The following is a 23,689-nucleotide window of genomic DNA, read 5'->3' as shown; positions in this document are numbered from 1 at the left end:
GCTATTGGGGTATTGGGATTCTCTGCTAAGAATATCCTAGAAATATTCTAGTTATTACAGATGAGGGGAACAATGCAGCCTATGTTCCTTAGTGTCTGGAATATTTCACTTATAAATATGATTTTTTCCTGCCTGACACCTCTGGCCATAAAAGAAATGCAAATTACCTCACTCCAGTTAGAATGGACATGATCAAGAAATATAATAACAACAGATGCTGGTGGGGATGTGGCCAGGAGCGATCACTACTACACTGTTGGTGGGAGTGTAAACTCGTTCAACCACTATGGAAAGCAGTATGACGATTCCTCAAAAGACTAAACATAGAGCTCCTCTATGACCTAGCAATTCCACTCCTTGACAGTTACCCAATTGACCAGAAACAAGGTAATATACTAAAGCTACTAGCACAATGATGTTCATTGTAGTACTATTTATCATAGCAAAGATATGGAACCAGTCCAGATGCCCCTCAATAGATAACTAGATCAACAAGATGTGATGTTTATACACAATGGAAATCTATGCTGCAATCAGAAAGAATGACATTGCCCCATTTGTAAGGAAATGGAAAGACTTGGAAAAAAATCATATTAAGTGAAGTCAGCCAGACCCAGAGGAACATAAGGCTAAATGGTTTCCCTCATTTGTAACAATTAGTTCAAACCTTGGACTCCCTAGAAGAGCATTACAATAGCTCAAAACCTAGATACATAAGGCCACATAGGATGAGGCTAAATGATAGACCCTCCAGGATATATAATCAAGAGCCATGTAAGGTATGATTGTTGTTCTTAATGTACTATGCTATTTCTCCTCTCTTTTGTTGTCCCTTGGTTATTCTCATATTGTTACAGTATCTTACTTTGTTATCTGGTATATTGTACATACAATTATTTGTTTAAAATAGGAAAGGAAGGGGAAAACAAGAGTAGGGGAGGGATTGAGAGGAATGAAATGGGGACAAAAACATGAGAAGGGGTATCAATGTGTGTGAAGTAATGCACCTTCTATCTGGTGAATATAACTAATTATTCTATTAAATACAATCGAATATATGATTTTTTTCCAAGTCTTTCCATTCCCTTATTAATGGGCAATGCCATTCTTTCTGAGGGAAAGCGTAGAGTTCTATTGTGTATATATGCCACATTTTGTTGATCCATTCATCTACTGAGGGGCATCTAGGTTGGGTCCATATCTTAGCTACAGTAAATAATGCTGCAATGAACATGGTTGTGATGGCAGCTTTCATGTGACCCTGTTTGTGATCATCTGGGTAAATGGCCAGAAGAGAGATTGCTGGGTTATAGAGGAGTTTATTCTTTTTAGAATCTTCCATATTGCTCTCCGTAGTGATAGAAACAGTTTACATCCCCACTAACAGTGAAGAAACATTTTCTTTCAGCCACATCCCATCCAGCGTCTATTATTATTTTTTTCTTGATAATGGCCATTCGAAATGGGATGAGGTGGAAATAATGTGGATTTGATTTGCATTTATTTTATGGCCAGAGTTATTGAACATTTCTTCATGTGTCTATTGGCCATTCTTATGTTATGTCCAGGTAAATTTCTTTGTAATTTTAGACCACTTAATGGGGTGGTTGCTTTTTGAGGATATGTCATTGGGGAGTTCAATTTTTTGAGCTCTAAGTATATTTTAGATATGAGAACAGTGTTGGATGGCCAGTAATATGTTCTCCTAAATTGTGGGCTTTCTATTTATCTTGCTATGTATATCCTTTGCAATGCAAAGTTTTGCAGTTTAATGTAATCCTATTTATCCAACCTTTCTTTGACTTATTTTATGTCTGGATCTTTATTTGTGAAGCTTTGACCTATGCCAAGGAACCCTAGTGTTTTCCCTGTCCCTTTCTATAGTGTTTTCAGAGTATCTGATAATACATTGATGTCTTTGATCCCTTTGGAATTGATTCTGCTGCAAGGTGATATATAAGGATCTAACTTGGAGTTAGATCTAAGTGTGTCAGCACCATTTTTGGAAAAGTCTATTTCCTCTGTTTATTGCTCCCTTATCAAAGATTAGGCTGTCATAGCTATATGGAACATTTCTGGAACTTCAATTAGATTCCATTGTTCTTCAGGCCTGTTCATGTGCCAGTACTAATCTGTTTTAATACCTGCAAATTTATAATAGAGTTTGAAGTTAGGTATTGTTAGTCCTCCATCACTATTCTTCTTGATAAGGAGTTTTTGCTATTTGGGGTCTTCTATTATTCCATATGAATTTTTGTATTGTTCTATATCATTAAAGAATGTTGGGATCTTGGGGTATTGCTTTGAATTTGGAGGTAGCTTTTGGCAGTATTACCATTTCACGATGTTAATCTTTCCAATCCAGGAGCATGGAAGGTTTTTTTACTTCCTTAAGTGTATTTTAATTTCTGTTTTCATGTATTTTAGTTTTCATTATAGAGGTCCTTCACATCTTTAAGTTAATTCCTAGGTGTTTTATTTCTTTTTGAAGCCATTAAAAAAGGAGATGCAATCCTTATGTCAGCGTCGCTCTTCTCATTATTGGCATATAGAAAAGGTATTATTGATTCAGTAACAATATGAGATTAACAAAAGAGCAACAAAAGAGAAGAGAAATAACATAATGCATTAAGAACAACAATCACAAAGATAAGGCTCTTATTTCCATATCCTGGAGATCCTTTCATTTAGCTTCATCCAAAATGACTTTATGTATCTAGGTTTTGTGCTATTGTAATCATATTCTACGAGAATCCTAGGTGTGTACTAATTATTACAAATGAGGGAAATCATTGAGCCTATGTTTCTGCCATATCGTATATACGTTTATTTGTTTATTTGAAATAGGAAAAGGAAGGGGGAAACAAGATGATTGGAAGGGGTGGGGGAAGAAAATGGGGACAAAAATATGAAAATGTGTGAGAAGTAATATATCTACTATTTGGCGAACATAACTGTAACCCCTTTATATATTCCAACAAAAAAGAAAAGAAAAATAAAAATGAAATTAAAATAAAAATAAAGAAAAGTTACTGATTTTGAGTATTGATTTTATGCCCTACTACATTGCCAAAGTTTTAGATTAGCTCAAGTAACTTGGAAGAAGTGTTTGTGGATTTCTTAAATATAGGATCATGTCTTTCCCAAGAGACTTTTTGTGGTATTTCTTTGTTTTGGGTTTGTGTTTCTTAGTTGTCTGTGTGAAATTACTTTTTCCTTCCATTTTCTTTTTTTTCTCTTTGTTTTATCCCCTGTTGTCACTGTTTTTGAGTTTGGTATCTGTATTTGTATATTGGGGGAGGGAAGGGAAGTTGTAAAATGGTGAGACAAAGGACAAAAGGTGAAAAACTGCAACAAGGATACTTACAATACAGTATGTTAGAAAGGAACTTTACAACTGTTGTGGGGAAGGGGAGTGGGAGAAACAAAGGAGGGGTAACATTATCTGTTCTTTAATATCTAGACTATCTTCAGTTCCAGAGAATATAACTTTTTAGTCATATAATCTGCTGTCAATGCTTTCTACTTTGTCTTTTATTTTCCTGCCTTCTAAATGGTCATTTTTGATGGCTTCAATTTCTTTATTGAAGCTTTGTTTTATATCTTGTATAGACTTTTTCCTTGATTTTATTTTCAGTGTTTTCTCAAAACCCTTTGCTGAATGGCTATATTCTCATTAGAGCCTCTTCCTTTCTTTTGGAATTCAGCTTTTTGTGGATTTCATGAATTCCTCTATTAATCTTTGTTCAGCTTCATCACACTCATGTATAGTCATTTGCAGGCTTTAGCCATATGAAAGCATTCAGTCTTTTCATTCTGCATATTTGCCAGTAGTGTTTTAGAGCATTTTGAGAACTATCCTCTAGTCTTTCATTGACTGTTCTGTTGCCTGTTTATTTTGACTAGGAGTTGTAGTTCCTTGACTTGCCATTTTACCTGGGTTTCTGTGGCTTGTTCTTCTCTACTGAAAGCAAAAGAAAATCCAAGTCCAAAATGGAATACAATTTTAAGACATAAACATACCCAAGCCCTGTAATTGTATAGATTTTAGAGGTTCAAATTCATATACAGGTATTCCTCTATCTATCCTTTCTTTGTTTCAGAAGGTGTATTGTGGTTCAAGAGTGGGGATTGTGTGTAGTTCTGATAGGTAAACAAATATATTGTGAGTGATAAAGCAAACTGAACTGAAATGATAATACAATGAGCCACTTTGATACCATCAAAATGGATATAAGTACACTCAATCAAGCTCAAGACAAACAACTAGGGATCAGCACCCTAAAGAAAACAAAGCAGGATAAAAGGACCAGAAATTAAGGGAAAAGGGTTACAGTGAAAATAAAGAAAGATTGTAAGATATCATGAATAATTGAAGGAGCAAGTAAGAATAGAGGAAATTAACAGAAAGAAGAAAATGAAGACCTACATTTGGAAAAAAATAAATGAATATAATGATAAAATGAAAATTAAAAATACCAAGATTACAAAATGGAATATTGAATAATCGATCTATATCCTTATTTAAGTATGCACACAAGAAGGGAGACTGGTAATGACCCTAGGTTTTCTATCTAAGAATAAAAAAAAGCAATAAAAAATAAAAATGTAAAACATGTAAACATAAATAATTAAGATATTAAAATTCAAAATAAATTCGTCAATTCATTTTGGGATCCTTGTGTCTCCCTGATATCTGTTATCCAGTTTTTTTTTCTTTTTTCTGTTTTTTTTTTTTTTTTTTTTTTTTGCTGGTCCTATCGCTTGAACTCAGGGACTGGGCATTGTCCTTGAACAATTTTTCTCAAGGCTAGCACTCTGCCACTTGAGACACAGGGCAACTTTTGGGTATTTCTGTGTACGTGGTACCAAGGAACTGAACCCAGGGCTTTTTGCATGCTATGATAGGGCACTCTACCACTAGATTACATGCCTGGCCCTATCCAGTCTCTTGATGGAGCCTTGATTTCCTTTCAGTGGTCATTTTTCTTTGTGGCACAGTTGAATTCTTAAATTAGTTTGAGTGGAGAAAATAAAGATCTGCCTTACAAAATTGGGTTATTCATATACCTTCTCCAAGCCTAACTTTGTGGGAGAGGGGATTTTCTTAGTGTGGTAGCACAAGAAAAAGGTAGCTGGTTTCTGTGGGTTGGAACCTCTGCAAGTGAACTTGATTGTGGGTGTGATTATGGTGTGTTTGGAATCAGTGGCTTTTTCAAGAGTGGCTAGCTCCAGAGACACTTTTTTAACCCAGCCTGGAGTTGCTCTTGGTTTCTTTGGTCTATCTAGTGAGATGTTACAAACTTTTGTATTTTTAATTCCTGTATCCAGCTATGCTGCAGGTTGAGCTGCTTCATGACTCAACTCTTGGACAGGGCTGCTTCTGTTTGAGCCTGTCCTTAGTAAAGCTGTCCTTTCCTGAGAGGAGCTTCTACTGCTGGGCAGGGGTACCATCCCCTGAGTGGAGCTATCTCTCTGTGTTCAGATTCCTTTGCCCTGTTGAAAAATGGCACAATAGTTATTGACTTTTCAGCCCATGTTACCTGTTATCTGCTCTAGTTGGGTCTATGCCAGGATCAAAGATGGTAATTCTTGGGTAGGGGAAGGCTTCCTTTCAGAAGCTGTTTCCTGGTGGGGAATAAGGGTATCTTTTGTGGCATGCTCAAAATTTTCCTTGGTATTTTGGACTGCCTGCTAGTTGATGAGTCTTCTCAACGTCTGTCTGTTGCCCTGCATGGGCAATGGAGTTGCTTTTGTCCCAATCCTCTCTGGCCATTACCACAGTCTTGTATGTTGTCACCTGCAAGTATTCAAATCTGTGTTCTTAAGGGAATGAAGGGATAGTTGAGAAAGTTAACAGGAACGGTAATGATCAAGATACATTGTACTGATAAACTACTTTGCTAAGTGCCAACTCCTTTGTACAATTATGCAAAGATAACAATAAAAAGTATTAACACCACACACATATGTGAATATATTCATATATGTAATATTATTGTAAAGCATGATTAACTTACTATATTATTGACTACCAGAGTTTACTATCTAAGTGTAGGCTTTGGTTGGTGTTTTTATTTCCAATTTATATTTCTTGAATTCTCAAATGTATTTTATTATAGAGTCTAGACATATCTATAATATTCTTTAGGAAGCTTGTCAGGTTTCTTTCTGGGTCATATGAGGGATTTATTAAACAAGCCAGTTAGTCAAGACCAGTATGAATCTCTGAAACAGAATTTTCAGAAACAGATCCACAAGGTCTCTAAGTCTAAGAGTCAACATAGTAGTACACATGGATTGGGCACCTGTCAAACAGTCATAAATCACCCCAAATCAATTCTTTTCTATCTGTACTGATATTCACATCCATTTCGCTATAATATAAAAAATTTCTTCCTCATTGGTGCCCAGCTTATAATACCTCAGTAAAATTGCAATGTATTCTTTGACACATTTCATTTGTAGCTTTATTAAATATCTTCTTTGTCCATGGTAACTTAGTTTCAGGTAGGAACATTTTTTAAATTTTTCCTATGTAAGTATATAGCAATTCAGACATGGCTCAAATGATAGAGCCCCAGTGAAAAAGTCAAGTGCTTTATTTTCTTTGAGGCTATTGCAAAAGGAGTTGCTTTCTTGATTTCTGCCTTGCTCCTCTTGTTGTTGGAATACAGGAAAGCAGTTGATTTTTGATGGTTAATTTTATACCCTGCTACTTTCCCATAGTTTTGAATCAGCTCAAGTGACTTGGGAGTAGAATCTGTAGGGTTCTTTCAATACCAAATCATGTCCTCAGCAAAGAGGGAAAGATTCACTTCCTCTTTCCCTATTTGGATCCCATTTATGCTTAGAAATTCTAATGTTATGTTAACGAGGAGTGGAGAGAGTGGGCATCCTTCTCTCGTTCCTGATTTTAGAGGAAATGACTTTAGCTTTTTGCCATTAAGTATAATGCTGGTTGTAAGTTTGTCATACACATGTCATAGATTTTTTTTGTCAGTGTCAGAACATACATTTCAAGCTGAAGCATAAAACTAATTTTCTCTAGTAAATCATTTAGTTTTCATTGTGTTTTTAAAATATTTGTGCACAAGATTATTTTTCCTCTATCACTTTAGTACATGAAGGGCCACCAGTATTAATACATGTCTACCAATTCAGCCAGTAAGGTGGGCTATTTTACTAATTCCTTTTATGGCTGGCTAATGTTAGGTAAGATACACAGCTATGAATTGCACAACATTCATGGACATATCAAGCTTAACTAAGGCCAGTATTTCTGAGAATTTTACAGCCAGCAGGTAAGCAATTGCAGAATGATTGTTTTCATATTGAAGCCAAAGGGAAAGACTCTTTCTCTTGACTTTGTTTGGATAGAGAATAATATTATAAGCACAATTTATTGTTGTGTCAGAAATATAGTGTGTACTCAATAAATACTCATTGAATTAAATTGGACTCATTTTCTTATGAGCATGGGAGCTGGTAGAAAAATCAGTCCAATCATTAGAGTGCCTACCCAAGCAGGCTCTTAACTAGAGTTTAGCTTACTGTTAACTCAGGACTCATTATTTCTCACCTGGAGCATAAACTCTTCTTCCTAAATTTTCTTCTTCTTTAGTCTTGCCCAGTCCTTTCTATATTAATCTAATATTAATGTGGTAGTGTGCTAAGATAAGGGAAGGAAATAGTCAACTGAGTATCCGGGAAGATTTCTTTGAGATACTGCCATTACTTTCCTAAATTTGGGAAAGAGGATTTTTGGCAGACAGAAAAGCCATTACATATGGAAATAGCTGAGAAAGGGTTTGGCATGTTCAGATATTTATCTGCCTGTCTATCTGTCTATCTACAGATATGATCAATGTTGATAGACAGTATGCAATTTGAATTCTGACATATGTCTAGAACCAAGTAATTATCATCACTATTGTTAAATATGTATAATATCTTAATGGCTCCATGAAATTTTCCTTTTGTGATTTGCAACAATATTCTTTTCTCCCTCAAACTGCAGATCATCTATAATTTTCCAATATATATATATATATATATCTGTATTGGCCTTAAAAATATTTATATTTGGACCAAATAATTACTTAGTGATCATGGGAAAAAGTGATTCTTGTTGAGCTATTTTATGTAGTGTATGTATATGTATTATATATGTTGCCTATATCCATTAGTTGCAGGCAGAAATCTTTTGGTCCGCTCTCAATCATGAAAACCTGAAATGTTGCAGACATTGTCAAGCAGTGTCTAGGCTCTATGCTGAGAACCACTACTGAAGAGTAGTTTTTCATGATATAGTCACGAAATTAGAACCAGTTAATAAACATTCCCTGTTCTATTTTTCATCCACAATATAATTGTCTGGGGATTAATCCAGGTTATTATATGTTCTGACTCTTTGCTTATTTCTTTTAGTTAAGTGACGTCTCAAATTTAAGCATTGTGTGTGTTTTCTTAAGTATTTATGTCTCTAAAGCAATGAACTTTATCTTATATTAATAGTTTTATTTTCTTGGCCCTTTCTAATTCCGATTGCATTAATCTACTTAGGCAAAATTTTCTTGTATTATCGATTTTATTAGACATTGTGAATGTATGTTGTCTAGTTTAGCTGTTTTTGTTTTTCCTTAAAGATGTGTAGGATTTTCAGCAGGTAATCAAGTTACCACTGGGTTAATTTGATCTTATGTCTTCCTTCCTTGCAGTTGACTTATATTATTTTTGTGTGTATGTAAGTATTAGGATTTGAACTCAGGATATAGTTACTATCCTTTCCCTTTTAGCTTAAAACTGGTACTCTAATACTTGAATTACTGGTCTATTTTTAACTTATTTAGTGAATAATTTGAGATAAGATTTCCAGCACTATTCACCATAGCCAATATATGAAATTAGCCCAAGATGCTGTTCGGTGAAGGAAAGGATTGAGCAAATATGGTATAATATGTAAATAGATACACATATAATTCTAATATATATGTGTATACATGACATATATGTCTACATATATATTTGAATTATATTGTGTTGTACAATTGGTAAGAAAGTGGAAAGAACTGGAAAAAATACACACACACACATATATATATATATATATACACACACATTAAAATGAATTAAGTCAGCCTCAGAGAAACAAATGTTGTATGGTTTCTCTCCTTAGTTGTAGACAGAATTACACTATAAGTAAACTCTCTGGGTGGTATGCAAGCACTTCCAAATTAATTTGCTGAATTATAATGGACTCTAGTAATAATATAATTTATTTCTACATTAGCAGAAACTAAATTAATTTGCTTTGTTAAATAACAACTCCTTTGCACAAGTAAAGTTAGGAATAATAAAAATAATAAAACTTAAAAGGAATTTCACACCATTTACCTACTGAGCTGGCTATTAATCACTATCCTCAGTTCTTAGTCTACTGAGTAACCATGATTACAGGTATGAGTCACAAGCACCTGATGACATTAAGTTGTTTGCAAATTCAAAAATGTACCATTTTTATTTTGAAAATATATTGATGTGTATGTAAAATATGGTTAAGATATAATTATAACCTTTCAGTTTCCAATGTAAAATTTTTGAAATACTCCCATCACATGAAGAATAAGCACAACTTCATTAGCATTAATTGCAAAGTCCTCTGTAATCAGGCGTCTGTGTTCCTTTCCTCTTTTCCAGCCAGTATCTATCTCTCCTGTAATTCTCCTTGAACCTGGTTCTATTTTGACTTTGGAAAACACACTTTATTTATTTACAGTTTTATTGTAAGGTAATATACAGAAGGGTTACAGTTACATGAGTCAGGTAATGAATACATTTCTTTTAGAAAGGTGCCACCCCCTTTACCATTCTCTTGAGTTTTTCCCCTCCTGACTTCCCTCTCCCAAAGATGTAGAGTTTGTTTCCAATGTAGTGTCTCGGGGTTTCACTGCTGAATTTGTTTACCCTTTGACTCATGCTTTCTGTGCTTCCCCTTCTCCTCCTCAAATCAGATAAACTATATACAAGACAAACTGTGCAGACCTCATAAACAGAGACAGAATGGAATAAACCAGAGGGGAAAAAAGGAAAAAGAAAAGAAAAAGAAAAAAACACCTTTACTTCCATTTCTTGGAGTTCATTTTGATAACCACTATTTTACATGTCCATAAACACTTAGCTATTGAGTCTTTGTGATCATCTCCTAAGAATATCCTCCTTTGCTGGCAGAGATGTGCCCCGCAAAAAGGCTACTGCATTTATGGTTAAGAAGATACTTGTTTGACCAATATGGAAAGCAATATGGAGTTTCCTCAAAAGACTAAACATACAGCTTCTCTATGACCCACAAGCCTACTCCAATGCATCTATCTAATTGATCACAAACCAGCACAATCATGTTCACTGAAGCATTCTTTCCATTAACCAAGATTTGGAATCAACCTAAATGACCTCTGTGAACAAATATATTGGAATTATTTGTTTCCATAAGAAAGAATGTCATTGTGATCATTCATAAGGAAATGGAAAGAGACAAAATACTAAGCAAATACTAAGCCAGATACATTGGTAACAATTAGAAAGTGCATAAAAATCTACAAGTAAACCGAATGGATAGTAAGAGATAAGTAATTACACCTGGACAGGATTGATTAACCATCAGGCATGTATTTTTATGATATTTGTGTTAAATAGCTTTTTTCTACCCTGTTGTTCAATTGGAAACAGGACTCTGTCTATATTCTTGCAAGCTATATGGTGCATACATATTCATACTCTCTTGAACTTAGTGAATTGATGTCTCCCTCAATACTCCTGTAATCCAACAGACAAGAAAATTGGAACTCTTGAGGTTAAAGTAATTTTCATAACTCTGGCTCTCCTAACTAAAGCATGATTGAATTCAAAGTTCAATTATCTGAAGAAAATTCACTTCATTTTTTCACTATATGAAATGGTCTATCACCTTATTCCCTATTGTACATGAAAAGAAATCTTTGGTAAGCATACAATTGTGCCAAATAAATTTAAAAGATTGGCTAATTAAAAATTTGAGGTCAGAAATTCGAAAGAAAGTTGAGAAATTGATCTTCAGTTTTCTACATGTTCTTAAGCATCAGTCCTTTCTTATCATCGAATTCCTGAAAGTCAATAGGTCTCCAATGTTTAATTTGCAATGTTAATTTTAACTTATTGAAAAATGTAGTAGCCTAAAGCGACTAAAATAGTTAAAAAGTTGGGAGAAATTCATTTTGTGAACTAATAATCTAATAGCAAAGGGCCTTTTAAAAGATAGAGGTTGCATTTACCATTTTTTCAAAGGGTATAACTCTTCTGTTTTTATTTCACTTCCAGCATATTAAACAAAATCTAAGTAGACAATACTAGTCTACACACAACATTTCAATTGTTTTTTTCAAATATTTTTAATTGTAATGAATAGAAGGATTACATTATATTCGTAAGATAGAAGGTGCACTACTTCACATACATTGATACCCTTTCTCATGTGTTGGTCCCCATTTCCCTCCCCCCAACCCCCACCCCTAATCTTGTTTTCCCCCCTTCCCTATCCAATTTCAAATAACCAAATACACATATATCCAATATATCAGATAACAAAGTGAAATAGAGTAACAATATGAGATAACCAAGGAACAGCCAAAGAGATGAGAGATAGCATAGTGTGGGGACATTCTCCCCCTCCCTGAATTCTTAGCTAAGAATGTGCCTGCATGGTCCCTTGTCCTAAAGGCAACATTTTGTAAATTAGGTTACTAAGCAATGCATGCCTGCTTGTGTTGATATGCAAACATCCTACCCCGGACATCCTACCCAGAGCAGTTTCTTTACCCCAACCCCCTCTTGCCTCTCCTGAAGAGGTATATAAACCCCTGTGTGAAAAATAAAATTCGCAGCTTGATCAGAATGCTTGTCTTGCTGCCTTCTTCTTGTCTCCTGTCCCTTTCATTCCTCCTTCTAGGTTCTTGGCCCTAGTTGATGTCCCGCCGGACGGGACAAATGGTGCCCAACATGCGGCTCAAGTGCCTGTGAGGCTGAGGAATGCTGTCTTCCAGGAAAACTTGGATCCAAGTGATTGTGTGACCAGCGTGGAGTGGCCCGCCCGAGACATCTCGGTCAACGCTGAGTGAAGACGGCGCAAAGTAAGTGACTGACATCATCTTCAAAGGAATTGTTCATAGTCTCTCAAGACACGAAAAACTTGGGTTAAAAAGAATTAAGTACAGCGAGGAGGTACTGGGACAGGCCTCCCAACCCCCTTCTAAGTGCCCATCTGTTATATTAGATATGCCCCATGCTGATGATTTTCATAGAGACCCAAAGATTAAAAGGATGGCGTCTACTGCCACTTCTGATAATAAAACAAGTCATTTAAGAGGCTGCCCGTTACCGTAATTCAGAACGGCTGCCGATCCTTAAAAACCCTCCGCCCTATAACCCAGATTGGCCCCCAAATTCTCATCTTTCTTCTCATGCCCCGGCTCTCCAGGAGCCCGGTTCCCCTGTGCCTGATTTATCGGCCTTGCGGTGATCACTCCAACATAGATGGGAACATATTCAACTCCTTAAAGAGTTGCGTTCCCTCCCTCTATTCAGAACTCTGCCACCTTGCTTTGGAAAAACCAAACCCTCTTAGCTTTACGGGTAACCTGGAGCCAAGCTGGATATCAGATTCATGTAGTTATTGTAATTGTGGTCAAATAAGGAACATTTTCTGCTTGAAAATGCAGCATAGTGCATGCTTGGCCATGTACACTGTAAATAGCCTTTACCAAATATGTTTGACAGGAATTGTTTTTATGTAGATAAAATGATCATTGATCCTAAAGACTGCTTTTTTACAGTTTCCCTACACCTTGATGATATTTTGTTGGCAGCTCAGGACAGGTCAGATCTACAAAATTACCTGGTGCTCACAGCATCTAGATTTAAAAGCAGAGGTATGGAGATTTCAGATCCCTGGGCCGAGAAGGTCTGGGAGGCCTTAACATGTGCTGTGTTAATGGTGGCTATTCTTTTCAATTGGGCCACATGGGACCGCATATATCTCCTGGTAGGAGGAAGATTAACTTGGGAGAGGATCCTCCCCTTGGGGTCTATCAGACTTTGTCTGCCCTTAAGGCATATAGGGCCAAGGAAACTTTAAATAAGGAGTGCTCAGAGTTGTGGAGAGTTGGCTCTCCCGCTGCTCAGGCAAGAAAGGGTTTAGAGCCTTGCCCTGAGGAGGGATTTTTGGGCCCCTTTGATCCTGGGATTGGGCCCCAGAGCCCTTCACCAAGTGCTCCTGCCCCAGAATTTGCGGCAAACAATTGGGGTGCAGAGGAACCTCCGCCATTGTACTATCCCTCTTCCCGCGCTTCACCTTTTGTTAAACCGGAAGAGGAGGTTAACCCGCCATATCATGGCAGCTCCTCCCCTGAAAGGAAAGGGCGGGTCAAGCCGCCATTTTACTCCTCCCCACCATGCTTGGTAAATGCTAACCCTGGGGGCAATAGACCGGCCCTAAAAGAGCTTAAGAAAGCAGTCTCCCAGGATGGGCCTAATTCGCCCTGGGCCGAAACCATCCTCCAAGGCTCATCAGCAATCCTCTCAGGCTATAAGTTCCCAGCTCCTAGAAACTGCCGCAGGCCCCCGCTCCTGAGTGTAGCTGGCCTAGCAGCATCTTAGCAATTGGCACGCCCCCTGTCCTGGCTAGAGCCATTCAACCGCTGTTATGGAGAGACAAGATATGGATGTTGTACTGAAGGACCCCAGGTCAGAACCATAGTGCTGCCATCTTAAAGTTTAACTCATGCTTTTGCTAATTAAGGAACTGTGGCAAGCTGGCCATAGATTAAGGGAGCCAGCAAGGAACTTGTCCACTCACACCTCAAAGCAGTGATGCTGTGAGGTGCGGAGGAGAAGCTGACAGTCAGGGTCTATGCAGTCTTTTCAAAGGCAAATATCACAGATTTACACCCATCAGGTGGTCGGATGAGATAAGATAGGGATTAGGGAGCTTCCCAGGCTGGTGGAAACCAAGGGGAAGTTCTCATGAGGCCGGGTCCCATTCAACTGTCAGAGAGTAGTTTTATGGTTTGGGAAACAAAGGCTATACAATGCTGTACGTGTAGTCTAATTTTGACACAAAATAGGTTAGTTCCTGGAGCTTATGAACACCTGTGTGAACAATGGCTGACTAGGGTTCAGAAGTTCCTGTTTGTGCAGCCTCTGGGTCCTTGGTGATTTTTATTCTGCTTACTGATGGGGGATGGTTTTGGGTCTGGGGGTAGTTATTTTTCGTCTCTATACCCTGGGCAACTTACATGGACAACAAGACGGTTGCTGCTTCAGAATGGGGGCGTTTTTTAATAGTTTGTAAGCACGCCTCACTAATGCCCGTACCTCTCATAACTGGGCAGGAACTTGTGTAAAACCTGACCCTACCCCTTTCCCATGGTAGTAATTTTTACAAGCTTAGCCCACGTCCTGCTTGTTCTGTTATCTGTAACGTCCTGTTTGCTCTGCTATCTGTAGTCGACAACTAGCCGGCAGTAGCACCATCCAGGCCTTGAAAGGAGTTAATTCTATAACAGGACAAGGGTCATTTTCCCCAGGACCGTGGGCCCATTGGAATGTGCTACTCAGCACGAAGACCCTGCTAGCCCATATAGTTAAGGAGCAGACTTCTGTGCCTGACCAAGCTGTTTCTGGCTTCTGTACAAAATATGCTTTGCTAAGAAAATTATATTATTAGATCACTTACCCCACCTTCTCCCCTTGGTAAATAGGTAGTAGCCTCACAAACATGTGCTAACTCAGATAAGGATCGCTTCCCCCAGCCCACATCCTGCTGACCAGTCTCCGCAGCTGGCCATCCTACCTCACAAACAACATGTTCTAACTCAGATAAGGGTCGCTTCCCCATACAAAGGACATATTTCCCACCGGGCCCTGTCTGAGCGATTATTGGTCAAAATGTATAATTTGTTTCACAAGGATTGGCTGCCTGCGTGCAGACCTTGCTGTAATACTTTAAACTTATTGGCTGTAAAAGCACAGACTCTGTTATAACGGACTGTAGGACTGTATAAAAAGTCACTCCCGAGACAGATCGGGGCTCTCAGCCACTGACCTGAACCTCACGGATCTCGAGGTCACGTGTACCTGAGAGCCCGAGCCCAAACACTGACCCGAACCTTGCGGATCTCGTGGTCAAGTGGACTTGGGAGCCCGAGCATATGCCCGAATAAAATCCTCTTGCCTGTTGCATCCAGTGGTCCGTGTGTGCGTCCTTGGGTATGGGTTTCCACGGGTACTGCACTAGTTATGAAAAATTGGCATAGAACTGCTCCCCCAATTCTAGGGGCCACAGTCTAATAACATGGGGAGCAGTGGCCTATTGGTGGGAAAACCAATTGGAGCTACTAAAATTAATAAGGATCAGACAAATACAAGTTTCAAATACAGGTTTCTTCATGATCTCCCTACAGTAAATACGCCCATGAGAGCCACCCGACCAGGGCTCCCAAGTCTTTCATCAATTCCTAATAATTTGTATATTTATGCTATTGAGATAAAAAGATTGCTTTTTTCTAGATACAGTGGTTTTCCTTTAACAACCTTTTTTGTAAAAAGATGTCCAGGTTTAAAGCAAAGGCCTCTGGAGGTAAGTATCGGCCGACCCCCTGTCTGTTTTGTTTTGTTTTGTTTTATTTTTATAAAAAAATAAATAAATAAATAAAAAGTGCACTGTGGGCCTAAAACAGAGGCCTGGGTGGTCAAGGGACGCCTTGACCCCCTTTCTGAGTTTCTTGTGGATAAGAGGCCATGCCTGAGAGTCCCACCAGCAAGACATGTCTAAATCTAAAAATAGCTGTTTGGTGAAAACATTCATCTGAGCTCATGTTTTTGTGTTAAGTGTATCTGATTGAGTCCAATTTTCTTGTTATATGTCAATGTCTGATTTTGTTTCAGACTTAAACGTCTCTGCTTCTCTGTCTTGTTCGTGTTACATATTTTTCCTTGTCCAGTTTTGTCTTTAAAATTGGTACCAGTTGTAAATATTGATCCTTATGGTTTTTCTGTGTGTACTCAAGCACACATCCTTGTTATCTATTTGGATATTTCTGGGAAGTAAAAGTTTTGGCCCCACTCGGGCCTGGTATGGTCCCTCCCAATTGGCTCCTTTTTCCTACAACCTGCTGAAATGACCGTCTAGAGACAGTTGGTGGCAGGACACAGACTTCAGTCTTAGTTCTCCTAGGTTTAAGACTCCCACCCAATTTTCATCTGCAAAAAGTAATATGTCTGAGATCAGAAACAAGCTCTGAAAGAATGAATTTCAGCTAAGTTGCCTTGTTAGAAAGCTTTGTTTTAAAAAACAACAACAACAACAACAAAACACCTCGATACTAAAATTTCTGGAAAATAAATGGCCGATATTAATTTTGCGCGCTTTAAGATCTTTGAGTATGAATGTGTGTGTGAATGGGTATGAGTGAACAATGTTCAAGGTTAAATTGTCAGCATGCTGTATAAAACAATGGTTGAGCTCATTTGAAACACAAAGGCAATTGGGTAAATCTAAGTCTAAACTTCAAGAAAATTATTAGGTTTGAATGTTTCCTATGTCTCAAAGGATTATTGCATTGTTTTAAAGAGAAACTGGTAAAAAGTATTTTTCTAAAGATCCTGAAATCTGCATTTTAAAAAGTTGGTATTGCGATGCATACAGCTGTTTACATTGTAAACATTGTATCCTGTTTAGCACAGAGGTATTAGGGAATTTGGAATTTATTACTTTAAGTTAAATTTTGGAGACATGTATTAGAGATTTAAATGTAAATTTGTTTATTAATGTCAGAAACTTTGCCTGTCTGTCTTTTCTTGCAAACTGACACTAGAAATCTGATGGTAAAATGTGGATAATGTGATTAGTATTTTAAAGGAATGTTTAAAGGTTTATCTCCATGCAATTGGGTGTATTTTAAAAAAGGAAGGAAACTAACTTAGACTTTTGGTGCACTGATGTCTGTAGTTCTTGCATTAGGGAAAAACTGCTATTTGAGTTTAAACTGTTGTTGGAGTTCTAGACAGTAATCTAAACTGCAAAAAAAAAAGCCTTTTCTAAAAGGCAAAGCGAGTTTCTTGGGCGCTTAAAGGTTTTTCAAATACAAATAAAGCCTAAAGTATTAATTGTTTAAGCAAATATATCAGTAGAAGTTTTAAAGAACATTAGAAATGGGTTTCTGAACAAAATTTGAAAGTGAAGTTGTCCTAAATGTTTGTTTCAAGAAAGAAAAAAGGGAAATTAGGACTACCAAAATGATTGCTTAATTGCTATTTCAGCTTGCTCTTACTTTATAGCAATCTCCAGCAGGCCCATGAAGAAGGACAGCAGATTCTCATTCAGATGTAATTTTGACCCTCACCAAGTTCCAGTTTGTGCAGAAATTTGCAGGCAACCCAGCAGGAGGTATGACATTCCATTGGAGTTCCTGAGAGATGAAGCTGCTGCCACATATTCTGCCCTGCTTGATTCCACCACCACCGCACAGCTGTTTCCTGAGAGAACTGGAACTAAAAACTCTTGGTGATGGGACATTCTGTGCTAAACTCAAAGTCCCCTAGGTGGTGGCAGCCATTATGGTGACTCTGGATGGGTAAATTTTCCATCCAGTGCTGCACAGCCTAGATGTGGGAGATGCTAAATGGGTATGAGGACTATGGGGCCCCCAGAGGAGCCGTAATCCCCACCGAGGGATACGCACCTGCAGGTGTAGGCATCTGTGTGAGGTGCAGCTAAGACTGCAAGGAGACGGCCTAAACGGCCATCAGTTTCCAAGTCTCCTGTGGGACACATCCAATAGCATGGAAGTTGGCATCTATTAAAACCCTTCCCCCGCAAAAAGATGCTTGGCTTCAGCAGAAAGACAGACACATCAGCCAGTGTGTCTTGCTTCTTGCTCAACATGGCCTCCTTTCTAGGGATCAGGGCCTCTGTCTCCCCTCTCAGGTTAATGGATACCATGATATTGCCTAAATCCTCACCCCTCACTTATTTTAAGGTTTAGGGAGGATATGTCGGGGACATTCTCCCCTCCCTGAATTCTTAGCTAAGAATGTGCCTGCATGGTCCCTTGTCCTAAAGGCAACATTTTGTACATTAGGTTACTAAGCAATGCATGCCTGCTTGTGTTGATATGCAAACGTCCTACTCCAGACACCCTACCCAGAACAGTTTCTTTACCCCAGCCCCCTCTTGCCTCTCCTGAAGAGGTATATAAACCACTGTGAGAAAAATAAAATTCGCAGCTTGATCAGAACGCTTGTCTTGCTGCCTTCTTCGTGTCTCCTGTCCCTTTCATTCCTCCCTCTAGGTTCTTGGCCATAGTTGATGTCCCGCCGGACGTGACAGCATAGTACATTAAGGACAACAATCACTCATTATATGGCTTTTATTTCTATATCATAGAGGTCCTTTCATTAAGCATCATACTGTATGACCATATGTATCTAGGTTTTGCTCTATTGCAAGTGTCTGCTAGGAGAGCCCAAGGTTTCTACTGATTATGACAAATGAGGGAAACCATTGAGCCTATGTTCCTTTGAGTCTGGCTTACTTCACTTAATATGATTTTTTCTAAGTCTTTCCATTTCCTAACAAATGTGGCCATGTCATTCTTTCTGACAGCAGCATTGAATTCCATTGTATACAAATACCATATCGTGCTAATCCACTCATCAACTGAGGGACATCTAGGTTGGTTCCATATCTTTGCTGTGCTAAATAGTGCTGCAATGAACATCATTGTGCTAGTGGATTTAGTATGTCCTTGTTTCTGGACAATTGGGTAAATGCCAAGTAGTGGAATTGATGGGTCATAGGGGAGTTCTATGTTTAGTCTTTTGAGGAACTGCCATACTACTTTCCATAGTGGTTGAACGAGTTTGCACTCCCACCAATGGTGTAGAAGTGAGGCCTCCTGGCCACATCCCCTCCAGCATCTGTTGTTATTCGATATTTTTGATCCTGGCCATTCTAATTGGAGTGAGGTGGAATCTTAGAGGTGTTCTGATTTATTTTTCTTGTATGGCCAGAGCATTTCTTCATGTGTCTATAGGCCATTTTTGTTTCTTCTTCAGAGAAGACTCTCTTTAAGTCTTTGGCCCATCTTTTAATAGGATGGTTGTTTCTTTGGAGATTAGTTTTGGAGGGATTCAATTTTTTGAGCTATTGATATATTTTAGATATGAGGCCTTTGTCTGTTGTAAGGTTAGTGAAGATTTTCTCCCATTCTGTAGGCTTCCTAATTAATTTACTAGCTGTGTCCTTTGCCATACAAAAGCTCTGCAGTTTAATGCAGTCCCACTTATTCAGCCTTTCTCTGATTTGTTGTGTTTCTTGGTCCTTATTGAGAAAGGTTCGACCTGTGCCAAGGAGGCCTAGAGTATCTCCTATTCCTTCTTGTAAAGTTTTCAGTGTGTCAGCTTTTACCTCCAGGTCTTTGATCCAAGCTATTTTGAGATTCCTCCCGAGCTGTTCTTTCTGCTAAGAAGTGTTTTTGCTATACGGGGTCTTTTGTTATTCCATATGAAATTTTGGATTGCCTCTTCTATTTCTTTAAAGAATGACATTGGGATATTGATGGGTATTGCACTGAATGTGTAGACAGCCCTTGGCAAGATTGTCATTTTCACGATGTTGATTCTTCCAATCCAGGAGGTTTTTCCATTTCCTCAGTTCTGCTTTAATTTCCTTTTTTATGGTTTTCAAGTTTTCATCAAAAAGGTCTTTTACATACTTAGTTAAAATAATTCGTAGGTACTTTATTTTCTTTGAGGCTATTGCAAAAGGAGTTGCTTTCCTGATTGTTGTCTCATTCCTCTCACTGTGGGCATAGAGGAAGGCAGTTGATTTTTGAGGGTTAATTTTATACCCTGCTACCTTTCCAAAGTTTTGAATCAGCTCAAGGAGCTTGGGAGTGGAGTTTATAGGATTTTTTAAGTACAGAATCATGTCAACTGCAAAGAGGTAAAGTTTTACTTCCTTTTTCCCTATTTGGATCCCTTTTATACTTGCTTCTTGCCTTATTGCTCTGGCTAGGAATTCTAATACTATGTTAAAGAGGAGTGGAGAGGGTGGGCATCCTTGTCTCGTTCCTGATTTTATAGGGAATGGCTTTAGCTTTTCACCATTAACCATAATACTAGCCTTTATTTATACTGAGGAATGTTCCATGGATTCCTAGTTTCTCCAGAGCTTTTAACATAAAGGGATGTTGGATCGTGTTAAATGACTTTTCTGCATCTATTGAGACAATCATGTGATTTTTGTCCTTGCTCCTATTGAGGTGTTGAATTATATTAATTGATTTGCATATGTTGAACCACCTTTGCCTCCCTGTGATGAATCCTGTTTGATCATAGTGTATAAGTTTTTTTAATGAGTTGCTGATGATGTTTCGATAGTATTTTGTTGAGAAGTTTTACATCAATATTCATCAAAGAAATGGCTCTATAGTTCTTTTTCTTTGATGTATCTCTGTCTGGTTTGTGAATGAGGGTTATACTGGCTTCACAGAATGCGTTTGGCAGACCCAAACGGAGGTTTGAAATAAGGGGGATGGCCAACATCAGTAAAGGGAACCCTTCTGTAAACCTGCACAGCCCAGTAAGGGCTTGGGTCAACCTCATAGGGTTCCCAGTCCACCATCTCATAGCACAGCATATTGTTGCCAGACCACCATTAGCTGAACAGCTTTACCTGATCCTGCTTTCTAGGACACTGAAGGAGCTTATTGATTACACAAGGTCTGAATGTGAATGCAAAACCGACTGTAACCAAGGGGTCCACCCACAAAGGAGAGAAGGTAAAGGAGCCAACCATAGTCCAGTCCATAGATAGTTTGTACTGAGTTCATTTTTGAGGCATTTGAGAAACTCCTGTAGCATTTTTAAGCAGATCAAGGCCTGGACGATTTTGGAGGACTCCTGCAGTCAGGAAATCAAGCTGATATTGTAGGTAGCTTCTATGTGGATGGTGTGGATAATGATGCTCAGGATGAGAGAAGGAAAGTGACTGAGGATTCCAACCACAGCTAAGCAGGGCGTCCGGTATGGTCTCCTCATTCCTGTGAACAAGAGGGAGAAAGCATACCTCAAGAGGGGGTGCTCTTGGGTAATTATTTTTTTGTTTGCTGACAATATTTTAATTCTCTAGCCGGTACCCAAATTGGGTTTGGTTCTCTCACCAGGAAGACATATCCAAATCCTCTCCCCACATTAATGAGGGGATCAGGGCCTCTCCAGTAAGAGGATCTCTTCAACAGACTTCAACATTTAAATAAGGTGTCTGATTAGACCAATGTCTCTGAAAGGCAGTCAGAGGCTGATCCTTGGAAAAATTTAAAACAATGTAAGCATAGCTGTCCTCACTTGGTCATGAGGGTTGCCTCTCCCTTTTTGTTTTATTAAAACAAGGCCTGTTATCCGTTTTAACCTGTACGGGTAAACTCAAGATAACAAAACATTGTAAAGAATGGCTTTCAGTGTGTCAGGCTCTTTCACCAGAATGCGCAGTAGCCCAACAAGCATGTGAATGAGTATCTATAGACATAATTTCCCAAAGGGTGCTTAGTGGTTTACATCAGTCTGCCAGATAATGTCAGGGATTGGCCCCAGGGGACTGTAGAGGTGGGACTTGTAAAAATGGCATGCAGATTTACATGTCCTCACGATCTATTTTTAAGTCTTTTATAGGGAGCAGGGGGAATCTTTGATGCATCCCTCTCTGATTTAAGTGAGTCAGTTCACGTGGCAGGGATCTGATTTGAATCATTAGGGGACAAGTTTAAGAAATACTAATCATTATCACCCACTTTACCATCAGATTTCCAGTGTCAGTCTGCAAGGAAGAAGGACAAGGATGGTCCACTCAGTCCATCCGACCAGACTTTGTGCCAGCTTATCTTATTACCTACACAGTTTTAAGAGACAGGCAGTCAAAGCTTCTGACACTGATAAACAAATTTACATTTAAATTTTGATACTTATCTTCAAACTACAGCTCAAGGAAATAAATTCCAAATTCCCTAATTCCTCTGAACTAAATAGGATATAATGTTCAGAAGGTAAACAGCTTTTTGCATTATAACACCAGATTTTCTTTTTAAATGCAAATTTTAGAATCATTAGAAAACTCATATTAACCAGTTTCTTGTGTTTCAATTATGAATTTATCCATTGTTTTGGATGCTGACAATTTAACCTTGTACATGTTTACTCACACCTATTCACAGACACATTCTTAAACATCTTAAAGCGCACAAAATTAATAGTGGCTGTACCTTTTAAAAAGGATTCGCGTAGACACACTCACACAAACCACAAGGATCCATATTTAGGATAGTTATCAATTTTACATAATACTTTTTGCAGATGAAAGTTGGGTGGGAGTCTTAAACCTAGGAGAACTAAGACTGAAGTCTGTGTCCTGCCACCATCTGTCTCTAGACTGTCACTTCAGCAGGTTGTGAGGCAAAAGGAAACTAAGCCTTCAGCTGCTTTGTCTGGCCTTGGCTCACCTCAACAGCAGCTGAGTGGGAAGGGCCATATCAGGCCCCAGACCTACCCCAGGTGGGGACGAAACTTTTGTTTTAATTAAACGGATACCCAAGGAAAAACAAGAACAAGACAGAGAAGCAGAGACTTTTAAGAAACTCCTAAACTTCTGATGGCATACCTGGCCTTAAACTACCAGGGTGATGGAAAGACCGTGGGGCCCTGGACTCAGAGGGCCCTACGGAGATTTGCATTCCCTGCTAGCTGGCTGGCAGAGGCCATCCTAACCTACTCTCAAACAGAACCAGACATTGACTTACAACAGAAAATGGGACTCATCGGAAACATTTAACACAACACGAACTCAGATGAACGCTCTCACCAAACAACAGGCATGCCCTGTTACTGACAAGAAATCCAGAAGGGGGTCAAGGCACCCCTTGACCACCCAGGTCTTAGAGAGCTTGCTGCGTCCAGCTTTTTTGGCCCACAGTGCACTTTTTAGACAGACATACAGGGTGGTCAGCTGACTTTTACTTACCTCCGGAGGCCTTTGCTTTAAACCTGGGCATGTTTTCCAAAAAAAGGTTGTTATAGGAGGGGCAGTAAAGGAAAACCACTGTTTTGAGAAAAAAGCAATCTTTTATCTCAATAGCATAAATATACAAATTATTAGGAATTGATGAAAGTCTTGGGAGCCCTGGTCGGGTGGCCCCCATGGACATATTTACTGCAGGGAGATCATGAAGAAACCTGTATTTGAAACTTGTATTTGCCTGATCCTTATTAATTTTAGTAGTTCCAATTGTTTTTCTGGCCAATAGGCCACTGCTCCACCCACAGTGGGCCATGCGATTAGACTGTGGCCCCTAGAATTGGGGGAGCAGTTCTATGCCAATTTTTTCATAACTAATTCAGTCATCATAGAATGCCACCACATCCGTATCTTGTCTCTCCCTAGAGATTATAGGGCAGGTCCTCTTTAAGAGCAGAGCCTGAATGGCTCTGGCCAGGACAGGGGGTATGCCAATTGCTAAGATGCTGCTAGGCCAGCTGTGCCCAGGAGCTGGGGCCTGAGAGGCAGGCAATTGTAGCTCCTAGGGGACAGGGTATTTTAGGTGGA

General features: G+C 38.7%; 1 pseudogene; it reads right to left on the bottom strand.

The window, feature by feature from the left end:
- The window catches only part of LOC150056627 (CCAAT/enhancer-binding protein gamma-like), a 100,712-nt pseudogene extending 77,574 nt beyond the window's left edge, over window positions 1-23,138 (bottom strand).
- Between the last annotated feature and the right edge of the window lie 551 nt (window positions 23,139-23,689).

The sequence above is a fragment of the Megascapheus bottae genome, chromosome 12 (genome assembly GCF_031878675.1).
Source record: "Megascapheus bottae isolate mThoBot1 chromosome 12, mThoBot2.hap1, whole genome shotgun sequence".
Classification (NCBI taxonomy): Eukaryota; Metazoa; Chordata; class Mammalia; order Rodentia; family Geomyidae; genus Megascapheus; species Megascapheus bottae.
Note: the sequence above shows the minus strand (reverse complement) of the source record. Positions and strands in the feature narration are given on the sequence as shown.